The 14,097-nt window shown below is 33.9% G+C and overlaps 1 protein-coding gene across 2 annotated transcripts in view; it reads right to left on the reverse strand.

The window, feature by feature from the left end:
* HNF4G (hepatocyte nuclear factor 4 gamma) overlaps positions 1 to 14,097 on the reverse strand; it is a 123,318-nt gene that overhangs the window by 54,327 nt on the left and 54,894 nt on the right. Inside the window, exon 1 of one of the 2 annotated variants that reach the window (XM_045063188.1) lies at positions 4,399 to 4,547. The exons of the other annotated variant lie outside the window; for it this stretch is intronic. The gene's annotated coding sequence lies outside the window, so the exon portion shown is untranslated. Of the gene's footprint in view, positions 1 to 4,398; positions 4,548 to 14,097 lie in introns of those variants that run through there. 2 annotated transcript variants of the gene reach the window in all.

Consider the following 14,097-nt stretch of genomic DNA (forward strand, 5'->3'; position numbering starts at 1 on the left):
TCTGTTAATTTTTGTGAAACAAAAGCCAAACATTGTAAGAACTCTTTCATGACAGTTATGAACTGTTACAAGATCAGTTTTGAATTTTGCAGGGGAGGTTCTCCCTTTTTATAAATTAAATGGTAATAACAGGTACAATCTTAAAAATATAATCTGTGTCAGTCACACAACTATGAATAAAATGAGAATAAATTCATTTCACTCCAAAATCACTGCCCTTCCCACTTCTTCTATGATATGCATCTCATTCTATCCTTGATTTTTGTTATTTGATGACATACACTAGCTTTCTACTGGATCATAATTATTCTTTGATGGAAATGAAACTACATGAAACTATGTTGTTTCCTTACCACCAAAAAATTACCTTGTACATAACTGCCAGGCCATAATTTATAATTAAATAAAAACTACTATTGTCACTTTCTAAGGTAGATGTTCATTGTTAAACTAAAACATTTTTCTATGATTTTATATTTGAATGCATGTTTATTTCTACATATGCTGAGTTAAATGACATTATCTTAAATTTGGCCCTTTCAAATATTACATTTTACCACCATTTGTTCATTCAAAAAAAATTAATGGCCACTTTTATGTTCTAGGCACTAATCTAGGCAATAATTTCAAGGATTAATAAGTCAGAGTACCTGCACTTGATAAAACTGTTTCTAAATACACATGATTCATGATATCTGAATGTACAGTCTTTATTTATTACATTCAATAAAAACAAATTCAATCTGTAGCAGTATTCTCAATGGTCACAAATTAAAGCCCAATTTATGCAACTACAATAAAAACCTTATTAATGTTCGTCTCATTATTTTAGGCAATAAAGATGACTTAAATTTTCACTTACCTACCACATGATTTTTCCTTAGTCTCCTTCTACATTGTCAGCTGTGTGAGTGTGTGTGTGTGTACTGGAAAGACAGGGAATGCTTTTTCCTCACTTCCTGCAAAAATACTTTGTCTGACTTTATTATATCACTTATTTTCATGCTGTCTGTTAATTTATTGACTACATGTTCATAGACTCATTGCACTCTGGTTTTTATAAAAAGGTTCAGTGTTTTATAAGACTTGGATTTCCCACAATTTTTTCAAAAAGTATGTACTCGATGAATTTTCATGATTGAATTCAAAGTTTATAATCATTTCGTTAGCAACCCTAATATTACCATGTATCAGTGGATGCTGTTTGGAAACCTCACTTTTGTTAAATATTAATATGGTGATGACAGCCATTCTATTATTTGGCACTGATGTCTATGTCCGCAAATCCGCCTGAAGTAGGAAATGTAGTAACAGAGACAATAAAAGAATACATACTCCTAATTACCTGGGACAAATTTTCAAATTTCTTTTGGAAATGAAGCACAATAAAAACGTAATCAGGCTTAAAGAAATTAGTAGGAAAGAATTGATTTTCACGCAAACAACTCAACATTTTTAATATGCTTGTTTATTTTTTAACAATAGAAATATAAATAGATATACATGTTTTCACATGTATTTTAATATTTTATTATTCACATATATCTGAATATATATGTGTATGTATGTGTGTGTACATATATATGTGTATATTGTATGTATGTTTTTAATGTTTTAAATCAAGTCCCAGCTCTTTTCTGTCATGCATCTCTGTCATGCATGCAGTCTGCAGGCTGCCACCTGTTTTTTGTGTCAAATCAGTCTTATTCAGAGAAATGCCCCCACCTCTCCTGACTCGAAAAGGAAACAGGCAGAGATTGCTTAGGATGGGTAGTTATTCTCTCACTTTTTATCAAGAGAAATCGGCCCCACTGCTTACTAACCAAAGATAGAAAATTTCTTCCTGGCCTTCCTCATGTGGTTACCGTGAGGATGAAGGAGCCACAATATGTGAGGTTATCTGGGACTGAGAGAACAACTCAGAACCAATCACGTAACCATACGGGCTTTGGTTCTTCTCTGCAAAATGAGGTTAAGATTAATCTCATAAAATCATTTTGAAAAATAAATGAAATAAATTATGTGAGAGCTTTATGTAATCTCTGAAGTAGTGTGGTAAAGTCAGTTATTAATAGACGACAGTAGGATATATATGTAAGATGTTGCACACATAGAGGATTACTAGAAAGCTCTAGTTCAGTTCTGGAATGTGGATTTTATCTGAAAATACTCTGACTTAACCAGCTTTTCAGTTTTCCTTTTAATCTTTCATTATGTAGCTACTGAAGGGACAGTAAAAGAATCTTCCTTGCCTTACATGTTTCTAGCTCTAGAACAGTTTTATAATAAATAATTACTTAACCAAATAGGATGGTATCTAACCTAGGATAATGGTTAGGGTGATTCATAGTTACCAGGGTCAAAAGACTTTGGAAAGAAAAGAAACAAAGTGGGAGTGGGAACTCTAGGGAAGGCGGCATTTTTAGCGGAACCTTGAAACATTGAAACAGTTTTAAGAAACAAGTATTTCAAGCGGAACCTTGAAACATTGAAACAGTTTTAAGAAACAAGTATTTCAAGCCAGAAGTAAAGTATGAAAATAGGTATAGACAACTCGTTTTAAAAGCAACTGCCAGGGGCACCTGGGTGGCTCAGTGGGTTAAGCCTCTGCCTTCGGCTCAGGTCATGGTCTCAGAGTCCTGGGATCAAGCCCCGCATTGGGCTCTCTGCTCAGCGGGGAGCCTGCTTCCCCCTCTCTCTCTGCTTGCCTCTCTGCCTGCCTCTCTGCCTACTTGGGATCTCTCTCTCTCTGTCAAATAAATAAATAAAATCTTAAAAAAAAAAAAAAAAGCAACTGCCATTAAAGTATGCAGGGAAAGAATGAAACAAGGTCATAACAATATATCTTGACATAAAATGGTAGACAAGAAAATCAGCATTGCCCTAGACCAAACTTTGCCTGGAAAGAGTATCACTGAAACACGCTTGACATGTATGGCTACAATGGTCTCATTCTCTAAAGATAGCTTTCTGGTTTCCAGCTTTGCTTTTCCTGTGCACTCTCTTGCCCACAGCAGTCTGTCTGGAAATAGTTGGCTTCCTCTGCTTATAAATCTTCATAATGGATCAAAACGTGTGTCTTTCAATGGATTTGTATTCCTGATTTCATTGCGAATTACAGTGATCTTACAAGTATGTTTTTATCCTCCTTAAATTTCTATAGTTAGAAAAAATTTTCTAAAAGATGTTATGGTTTCAATGTACCATTATTTGCTACATATTTTCTTTATTATCAGCAATATCTATTGGTATTACATAAAAATATAAACATCCTAAAATTAAATTCTTTAGCAAAAATTATGTACCACTTATATCATAACCATGATAGATATCTAATATGTGCTTGTGCTAATACTCTATATTACCACATTTATTCTTCCAATAACCTTCTGGGTTGTTATCATTATTATTGTTGTTTTATTTTACCGAAGAATCTAGTACGTACAAAACCTAATTTACTTTCCTCAAGTCACAGAAGCTCATAAATGATGGAGATGACATTGAGAAGTCCACACTTTACAAACATAATCAAGTGAATTTTAAGGAATGGATGGGATGAGAAGCTTCTTGAATTCCCAACCTATAAGGGATGCTACCTACAGTAACTCCAGCCCCGAGTCACAAAGTAAATAGTGGTCTTGAGCCTAACAGTGTAGGAAACCAGGGAGAAAGGAAGGAAGAAACTCATATTGTCAAGCACAAAGCTTTTATGTTGAGTATTTTTATATGTGTGTATATGATCTTAGTCAGCTCAAGGTAGGCAGTCACAGTCTTCAAACTGCCCGGTTTACAGACATAACAGTCTGTTTTTTATTATCCATATTACGAACATTAAAAATTTTATGGTACAGAGAATCACAAAAGAAAACTGAAGTAAGAAGAGAGTAATTTTTAAAAAAGGATCTGCAAATTTTTTCAGAACATTGATTCTACTATATCAGTGTATGTGAATTAAATGTGTATCTGATCTGATAAACAATTTTTACTTATAAAAACTATTTCCTCCAACATTAAATAAATGGCCTCCAAATATTTTCAACTTTTTAAATTTGAAAATGTGCTACTTAATTGTCCATGCAAAGTTCCAAATTGCCAGCCTGTCCAGGGCTCAGTGGGGAACATACGCATATAAGCATTTATGACAATTTGTAGACAACCTATCAGCCATAAGAATGACAAAGGTATGGTCATAATATGGTAGAACTAGTCATATTTTCAACATAAAGTAGTAAGAAAAACTTATAGGAAGGTGTGGTCAGTATACACTGAGACCTTTCAATATAAATGAGACCTTCGAAATCACAAGCAAGTCAGACAAGAAGAAAAGAGGTCTTTACAAGGTGTCAAGTAATAAATAATTTACAAAGCAATTTAGAAACCTCAGCAGTCACCACTTACAAGGCTGTGGTAGGGAACGGAGTCTATATTTGTAGAGAAGAGTAGAATCAATACAAGGAGTAAGCTGTCAGTTTTTTCTATAGTGTCAATATCTCAGACTGGCTGCTTTCACTGGTGCTCCTGTGGAAACAATTTCCAAAAGTATACTATTGAGTGACATGCTGCATGGATTAAATGATTTACTTTAATCCCCTAACTGCATGTTGAAAGACCAATAGCCCAAAAGGAATACTAGAAAGCCTGAGGACAAAGCAACCTATAATAACAGTGTGATTTTGGAATGGTTTATTCTTAAGAAAGCCCTAGTGCCACAGCTAGTTCCATGCAGAACAACAAGTAAAAATGAGAAGTGGCCACAATAGACTTATAATATCTGGCTACCAGGAGGATCATTCACAATATTGAGAGATCTGATTAAACAGATTTATTGGTCATCTTTCCCTTTTGTAAGTCATCAAATAAAATGGTGATTTCATCTTGAAACAGCAATGAGCAGTCTAAACTCCTTTTTAGTCAGTATGTATGTGATAAGATTCAATAACAATTTTTGAAGTGTGTCTTATAAAACTAAAACGTGGTTTTAGCACTAAGTAATTAGGCATAAGAAGTACTTATCTCATTAAATCAGAAGGTCATAAAATTAAATTGACTGGTAAGTATAGAGCAATGGGCAGGTTCAGAGCTCATCTCTAGCCAAGGAGGTAGGTTTTTAAAAGGTGGCTGTCCAACCCCATTACTATGCAATTTTGACCTTTTAAATTAAGAGAAGATGGGTTGAATTGAGTTCTAGTTCCTTCCAGTACTAACAATTCTATTATTATAAACACTATTACTGTTCAGATTCCTCATTTGTGAACTACTGAGGTGTGCGGAAAGGCACCAAACCGTTGGAATAGAGAAGTAGTAAAATGCAAATATAAGAATAAATTTCTTTTTCTGCCATTCAGAAACATTTGCATAACATTTACAAGGTGGAAGAGATGTAGAAGCTATTGCTCATGCAGCAACGGGAAGCAAATATATGCCTGAGCTTTACCATACGGAAGTTTCTATAAAGCCCTCTGCTGTTTTCCTGGAACCCAGCCACCTTGATGTTGGAGATAGCTTCATCAGTGACGGCAGCTCCCTCGCTCCAAAGTTAGCAGTGAACATGAAAGCTAATAGCCTTCTTTCCTGAATTTTGTTTCTGTAGGTTTTCCAATGGTGTTGTGAGCTCTGTGTTTCTAGAATTTAATTCCTTCCTTCTTCAAATTCCTAGAGTGGTTTCTGCCTTTCTGACCAAAGCATAAATAAGACACAGTATTTTAGTATCTTTTAATAGATGAGAACCATCACAACACATATATACCACTTAAAGTCAGAGGAAACAGAACAAGAAAGGATATCAAAGACACTGAGATAAAGTCCACCAGGAATGGATGATCCATACTGTCTCCATTTAAATTTCAGTCCTATCTGTACCATGAAGAATTCAGTATATTAATCCTTAAGATTCCTAATGCTTAAGGGGAGCCTGGGTGGCTCAGTGGGTTAAGGCCTCTGCTTTCGGCTCAGGTCATGATCCCAGGGTCCTAGGATCGAGCCCCGCATCGGGCTCTCTGCTCCGCACAGAGCCTGCTTCCTCCTCTCTCTCCCTGCCTGCCTCTCTTGCCTACTTGTAATCTCTGTCTATCAAATAAATAAAATCTTAAAAAATAATAATAATTAAAAAAAAAGATTCCTAATGCTTAAGACTTCTAAAATTGCATGATTCTAAGCTTATTGTCCCAAATGTCCAAATGGTCAGTTTTGTCAAATTATATATAACAGAAGCAATTTCTAAACTCCCTGTTAAGTGGTCCTTAGTGAGGAATACCATTGTGCTAGGGTCGGAGGACATAAAGAGAGAAAACACGCTTTCTAGACTTAAGGAGTCTTAACTATTTGTGGAGAGAAAAACTGGTAAGAATAATTAGCATGAATAACTGCAATTACATTATTCTGACTCTAGTTACTTCTGAAATTCAGAGGACAAGTCATAATTGAAGATTTGAATGATCAAGGATATTAGCTCTAAGCTAGACTTTACAGAAGGTGTAAATTTTGACTGGTGAACAAAAGAAAAGATTTGGGGGTCAAAGGAAATCGAGTAATAGATGTTTGAAAGAATGTGTGAGAAATGTCATTGGATCTTTAGAGTGGGATCATATTATGGAGGTTTAAAGGGAGCTAGGCAGAAATTTTCAGATTTGTTTCCATGAATGATTGGAAGCCATTAAATGTTCAGAAAGCAGTTTACAGATAAAAAGATCAAAAAATGATCAATACACATCTATCTTGGAAGTCTTCAATGTGGCAGGTCCTGGAGCTAAGAACACGTTATAAATAAAATAAATAAAAAGAACAGTTGATCCACACATGCAATTATGTGCAAAAGAACAGCCTGTTTGTGAGTTGGCAAAAGAAGCCTGTCCCAAGGTAAACATAATCATGAAGGAAATTAAAGATTTTGAAACTGAGTTTTAAAGCACTGATATCATTCAGAAAAGAGTGAGGGAAGAAACAAGTGGGTTACTAAGTTTTGTCGTATTTTAAATTGTTGGGATGTTAAATAAGATTTTTAAAGTACTCAGTTTTTGAATTCACTTTTGGAGAGGGAATTTTCAAAATCAAATTTAAAATTTTAAGCCTAGAAAAGGTTTTTAAATTTTTGTTTGTCGTTTGCTTGAATTTGGCCAGGTTCCATCTATAAGGAAACACACTGATTTCTGCAAATAAACCATAGCAAATTATTACTAATTTAACTAAAGTACACAATACCATTAGGCAAGGACTATTGTTTAAGTGCACTTGTCTTCCCTCTCAAAGCTTAGCTCACTCCTCTGTAGATAACACAAACTCAACATGCATATGATCAGTGAAGGAAGAATGGAAAGCCAAGCCAAGTTATTTAAATCTAGTTGTTAAAATATATTAAAATTACTGTCAATGTCCAGAAAGAAATTATGCTGGGGTCCCTTCAAGAGGGACAATTAAAGCTTTACTTTAAGAGAGCTAAAGGGAAAATAATTTGGCAAAGTTGGTCTTTAAGGACAATGTGCAGAGGAAGAACAATCAGGTTCATCTGTAAGGTCAAGGTCAACAAGTCCAATGTAATCACCAAGAAACAACAGCTAAAAATTAAGAATCCAGCTAGGGTACAGTCCGTTCACTCATCATTCATTCATTCATTCAAGGCAGGTAAATCATATGTAAGAATAGGCCCTGTATAATCACATAGGATTCATACCTGATTCTTTGGACCCAGAGTATAATGAATGCGCAGCTGAAGTAGACTTATATGGAGCCATCAGCTATCACAATCATCAGGATCCAGGTGTAGGCAGCATGACCTAACTTCATGCCTATCAAATGGTATATTCCAAGATACTTTATCCTTCCCTGTTAAAAGTATTTAACAAACTAGAGTGGTAGGAACCTGTTGTTATTCATAGTCCTTGCTCATTCATATCTATTTCAAGAGCAGGAACAGTCAAGATAATAATCATGGGGAGGGAAGTCAAAAGTATGGTGAAAATTACAGAAATAAATTTTAAATTATGTTACCTTGGTGGGTTCCAGGAACAAAAAGAACTTCTGAAAGCTAAGTTTACATTGAATACTAATGTTTATAATAAATAAAATGTGTGTCTTTAAAACTTGATGTTATAAATTTGATTGCTAGCAGTGTAAGAGAAAATCAGAAGAGGTGAAAGGCATATTATGAAGAAATAGGTTTAACCAGCTCAATACATTAATTATTTCAATGATACAGACTTAATGTGGTTTCCTGTTCTGTGGCCTTAGATTTTACACAGAATTTCAAATCGAAATTTTAAAAATGTATTTTAAAGGTTGACTTTGGATTATATTAACCAGAAAAGTTGGTCAGCTGTTAGTTTTAACACCAAATCACAAGAGAGTTATCAACTCTGCAATACACAGAACTCTGATGTTCTCTTTCACAAAGTCTATTTACTCAGTGTTAATTCTTCAGGATTTGGTGCCAAAGAAATAGACTTGAGATCTAGACTCACCAGTTGAGGGTGAATAGATTTTAATAATTTTTTTTTTTTTTTTTTAAAGATTTTATTTATTTATTTGAGAGAGAGACGGAGGAAGTATACATAGAGGGAGAGGGAGAAGCAGGCACCCTACTGAACAGGGAGTCCAATCTGGGCTCGATCCCAGGACCCCGTGATCATTATTTGAGCCAAAGGCAGATCTTCATTGACTAAGTCACCCAAGTGCCCCATGACTGTCTTTATTTTTATAGATAATGATAAATACATGGTATAGAAAATTTGAAGAATATAGAAGAGTATGCAAAAAAACACATAGCAATTCTACCACTATTTTCATGTATCATTATTAATAAATAGGAAATTGGTGATATATTACCATATTTGACCTACAAATATAAACGTTTAATATAGTTCAGTAAGATATAGTTTTCTTATTAGTTGTATTAGTTATGCAAACACGCAATCAGAGGCTAAAAGCTTGAGCACTATAATTAAAGATACCAGAGTTTAAATTTAAGCTGTCCTACTTACTTGCTATATAACTTTGGATGCTTTTCTCCTAGATTTAGTTTCTTTATCCATAAAATGTGACCAAAATGTTCCTTACTCCACACCATTTTTGTGGGGTCTCAATAAGATTACATGAAAAGTTCTCAGCATAGTGCCTTGTATTCATTCATTCATTCACTCATTTATTCAGGTATTTACTGAATTCATTTTATGTCCCAGTCTCTGTGCCAGGTATTTGAGCAAACAAGTCTGACACAGTTACTGCTCAATTAAGCTTAGAGTCTACTGAGAGAGACAGATATTCAAAAGATAATATAAGGTGATTAACTATAATCATAAAAAGTATTATGAAGTAAAATTTAAGTGTTACAAGAATTACGTAACTGGTGGAGCATACCTAGTCTAAAGTGACTCTGAAGGTCAGCAAATGCTTTCCTGAGAAAGTAACATTTAATCAGGGACCTGAAGGAGGAGTAACCAGGCAAAGAAGTGGACCAAGAGAATTCCAGAGAAGACCCTGAGATCCTGAGATGGGTAGAAGCCTAGCACATTGGAGCAGTTAGGCTCAGGACTCAAGAGGTATGTTTCCATAACTGTGATAATGTGCATTGTATATTGTATATCCTGCTCTTTTCACTGACCATTACTTGTGAACATTTTCTGATATAACAACTGTAAATATTTATGCACCCAACACAGAAGCACCCAAATACATAAAACAGTAACAAACATAAAGGAACTCATTGATAATAATGCAACAATAGTAGGGGATGTTAACGCCTCACTTACATCAGCAAACAGATCATTTAAACAGAAAATCAACAAGGAAACAATGGCTTTGAATGACACACTGAAACAGATGGATTTAACAGATATATTCAGAACATTTCATCTTAAACAGCAGAATACACATTCTTTTCAAGTGCACATGGAACCTTCTCAAGAACAGATCACATATTATTAGTCCAGAAAACAAGGCTTGAAAAATTCAAAAAGACTGAAGTCTAACATGCATCTCTTCTGACCACAATGCTATGAAACTAAAAGTGAACCACAAGAAAAAATGTGGAAAAACCACAAATACATGGAGGTTAATTAACATGCTACTAAACGATGAATGGGTCAACCAAGAAATTAAAGAAGAAATTAAAACGTACACAAAAACATATGAAAATGAAAACACAATGGTCCAAAACCTTTGGAATGCAGCAAAAGAGGTTTAAGAGGGAATTTATATCAATGCGGGCCTACCTCAAGAAGCAAGAATAATTTCAAATAAATGACCTAACCTTATACCTAAAAGAGCCAGAAAAACAACAACAAACAAAACCTAAAACCATCAGAAGGAGGGAAATAATAAAGAGTAGAAATAAATGATATTGAAACTAAAAAAAAAAAAAAAACAAAAAACAAACAAACAAAAAAACCCAGTAGAACAGATCAGTGAAACCAGGAGCTGGTTCGTTGAAAAAAATTAGTAAAATTGATAAAACTCTAGCTAGACTTACCAAGAAAAAGAGAAAGGACCAAATAAATAAAATCACAAATGAGAGAGGAGAAATACCAATACCATAAAAATACAATTAATTATAAGAGAATGTTATGAAAAACTATATGCCAATGAATTATACAGCCTGGCCAAAATGGATAACTTTCGAGAAACATATAAACAACCAAAACGGCAACAGGAAGAAACAGAAAGTTTGAACAGACTGATAACCAGCAAAGAAATGGATTCAGTAATCAAAAAACTCCCAAAAAACAAAAGTCCAGGACCAGATGCCTTCACAGGTGAATTCTACCAAACATTTTAAAGAAGAGTTAATATTTATGCTTCTCTAACTATTCCAAAATATAGAAAAAGAAAGAAAAACTTCCAAGTTCATTCAATGAGGTCAGAATTTCCCTGAGACCATAAAGAGATAAACATACCACTAAAAAAGAGAACTACAGGCCAATATCCAGATGAACACCGATGCAAAAATCCTCAACAAAATACTAGTAAAAAAGATTCCAATAATGCATTAAAATAATCATTCATCACGATCAGGTGGGATTTATTCCTAGGTTACAAGGGTGGCTTAATATTTGCAAATCAATCAACATGATATATCACAATAACAGAAAGGATAAAGAGCCATATAATCATTTCAGTAGAAGCAGAAAAAGCAATTGACAAAGTACAACTCCATTCATGATAAAGACCCTCAACAAAGCAGGTTGAGAAAAAACATATCACAACATAATAAAGGCCATCCATGAAAAACCCATAGCTAACATCATCCTTAATGGGGAAAAACTGAGAGATTTACCCCTAAGGTCAGGAACAAGATAAAGATGCCCATGCTGATCACTTTTATTCAACATACTACTGGAAGTCCTAGCCTCAGCAATCAGACAACAAAAAGAAAAGACATCCAAACTGGTAAGAAAGAAGTAAAACTTTCACTATTTGCAGATGACATACTATATACAGAAAACTCCAAAGACGGAACCAAAAAAATGCTAGAACAAATAAATGAATTCAGGAGAAGGGTGTGGGATTATGGACATTGGGGAGGGTATGTGCTTTGGTGGGTGCTGTGAAGTGTGTAAACCTGGTGATTCACAGACCTGTACCCCTGGGGATAAAAATATATGTTTATAAAAAATAAAAAATTAAAAAAAAAAAAACGGGAAAGGAGGCAAAAAAAAAAAAAAAATACAATCCAACTTACATTTGCACCAAAAGCAGTAAGTTACCTAGGAACAAACCTAACCAAAGAGGTGAAGACTGTACTCTAAACAGTATAGAACACTGATGAAAGAAACTGATGCTAAAATAAAGAAATGGAAAAACATCCCATGCTCAGGGATTGGAAGAACAAATACTGTTAAAATGTTTAAAATATGCAAAGCAATCTACACATTTAATATAATCCCTATCAAAATATTAACAGCATTTTTTCACAGATCTAGAACAACACTAAAATTTATATGGAACCAAAAAAGACTCTGAATAGTCAAAGCAATTTTGGAAAGAAAATCAAAGCTGGAGGCATCACAATTCTCGACTTCAATTTATATTACAAAGCTGTAGTGATCAAAATAGTATGGTAGTGGCACAAAAACAGGCACTTAAGTCAGTAGAACAGAACAGAAAACCCACAAGTAGACTCAAACTTATATGGTCAAGTAATCTTCAAAAAAGCAGGAAAGAATATCCAATGGGAAAAAGATAGTCTCTTCAATAAATGGTGCTGGGAAAACTAGATAGCAGCATAAAAAGAAAGAAACTGGACCACTTTCTTATACTATGCACAAAAATAATTCAAAATGGACTAAAGACCTAAATGTGATACCTGAAACCATCAAAATTCTAGAAGAGAACACAGGCAGTAATTTCTCTGACATCAGCCATAGTAACCAGATATGTCTCCTGAAGCAAGGGAAACAAAAGCAAAAATAAACTATTGGAACTACATCAAAATGAAAAGCTCTGCACAGAGAAGGAAACAATCAAAAAAACTAAAAGGCAACCAGTGCAATGGAAGGAAATATCTGCAAATAGCATATCTGAAAAGGAGTTAGTATCCAAAATATATAAAGAATTTGAACAACTCAACATGCAAAAAACGAATAATCCAATTTAAAAATGGGCAGAAGACATGAGCAGACATTTTTCCAAAGAAAAAATATAGGTGGCTAGCAAACACATGAAAAGATGATCGACATCACTCACCATCAGGGAAATGCAAATCAAAACTACATAAGAGTATCACCTCACACCTGTCAGAATGGCTAAAGTCAATAGAAGAAACAACAGATGTTGGCAAGGATATGGAGGAAAAACGAACTGTCTTACACTTTCGATGGAAATGCAAATTGGTAGAGCCACTGTAGAAAACAGTGTGGATGCTTTTCGAGAAGTTAAGAATAGAACTACCCTACGATCCAGCAACCACACTACTAGATATTTACCACAAAAATATAAAAACACTAATTTTTAAAGGGATACGTGCACCCCAATGTTTATAGCAGCATTATTTATAATAACCACATTACAGAAACAGCCCAAGTGTCCATCGATTGATGAGTGGATAAAGAAGATGTGAGGCATATATCTATATATTTATATATGCATATACACACAAATACATATACATCTATACAATGGGGTATTATTTAGCCATAAGAAGGAAGAAATTTTGCCATTTGCAATGACATGGATGAAGCTAGAGAGTATTATGCTAAGTGAAATAAACCAGAGAAAGACATTAACAGAAAGATAATGAATCACTACATTGTACTAAAACTAATAATACACTGTATACTAATGAACTGGTATTTAAGGAAAAAAATTTAAAAAAATAATGTAAAAATAATCTGTGAGATTTTCCCATGTTACTAAAAAACACACCTTGTCACGCAGGTTTAATGCTTATCATGAAGATATATAATTAACCATTCTCTTATTTAATAATTTGATTTGTTTCTAATAATTTCTACTTTAAGAAATGCTGAGATTAAAAATTCAAATTTACCTGAGATTATTGTCCCACAATGATATATTGGGTCAAAAAGAAAATATTATCAGTTTTGCCAAAATTTTATTTCATTACAAGAATAAAAGATTTACATTCCGAAAGCTGTCATTCACTGGCTTCCTTAACTTTAGTCTTTCTTAACCTAACTTTTGAATCTTTACTAGTATCTGTAATAACACTACTAATACAATACTACTACTAAGACTAGGGTAGTTATAATTCAATGAAGTATTTCATATGAAAATGTCTTCTGCATAGAAAATTGTGTTAAGTTGGTTTTTCTTCTCATCATTGTTGTTAGTTATTATTGACCAAGTATATTAACAAACGGAAATAGTTCTAAGCAAATATAACTAGTAATATAATATTACTAAGAACTTAGCCTGTTTAGTCCTGCAATCGATCTTTATGATAAATCTTAAAGGAAAATATCTGGTATATACTTAGTTTAAAAATATTATCTGTACTTTCTTTTTAAATACTAGCTGCCTCCGTGTGTTTAAAGAGAATAGACTTATCACTGAATAAGCTTAGCTTTAGATCAAGGATACTGAACTTCAATGAAAAATTGCCGACTATACTTTCTTAGGGAGAAAAGAGAGAGGAGTAAGCTGAACAAT

The sequence above is a fragment of the Mustela putorius genome, unplaced genomic scaffold (assembly GCF_011764305.1).
Source record: "Mustela putorius furo isolate JIRA1106 unplaced genomic scaffold, ASM1176430v1.1 tig00003846_pilon_pilon_pilon, whole genome shotgun sequence".
Taxonomy (NCBI): domain Eukaryota; kingdom Metazoa; phylum Chordata; class Mammalia; order Carnivora; family Mustelidae; genus Mustela; species Mustela putorius.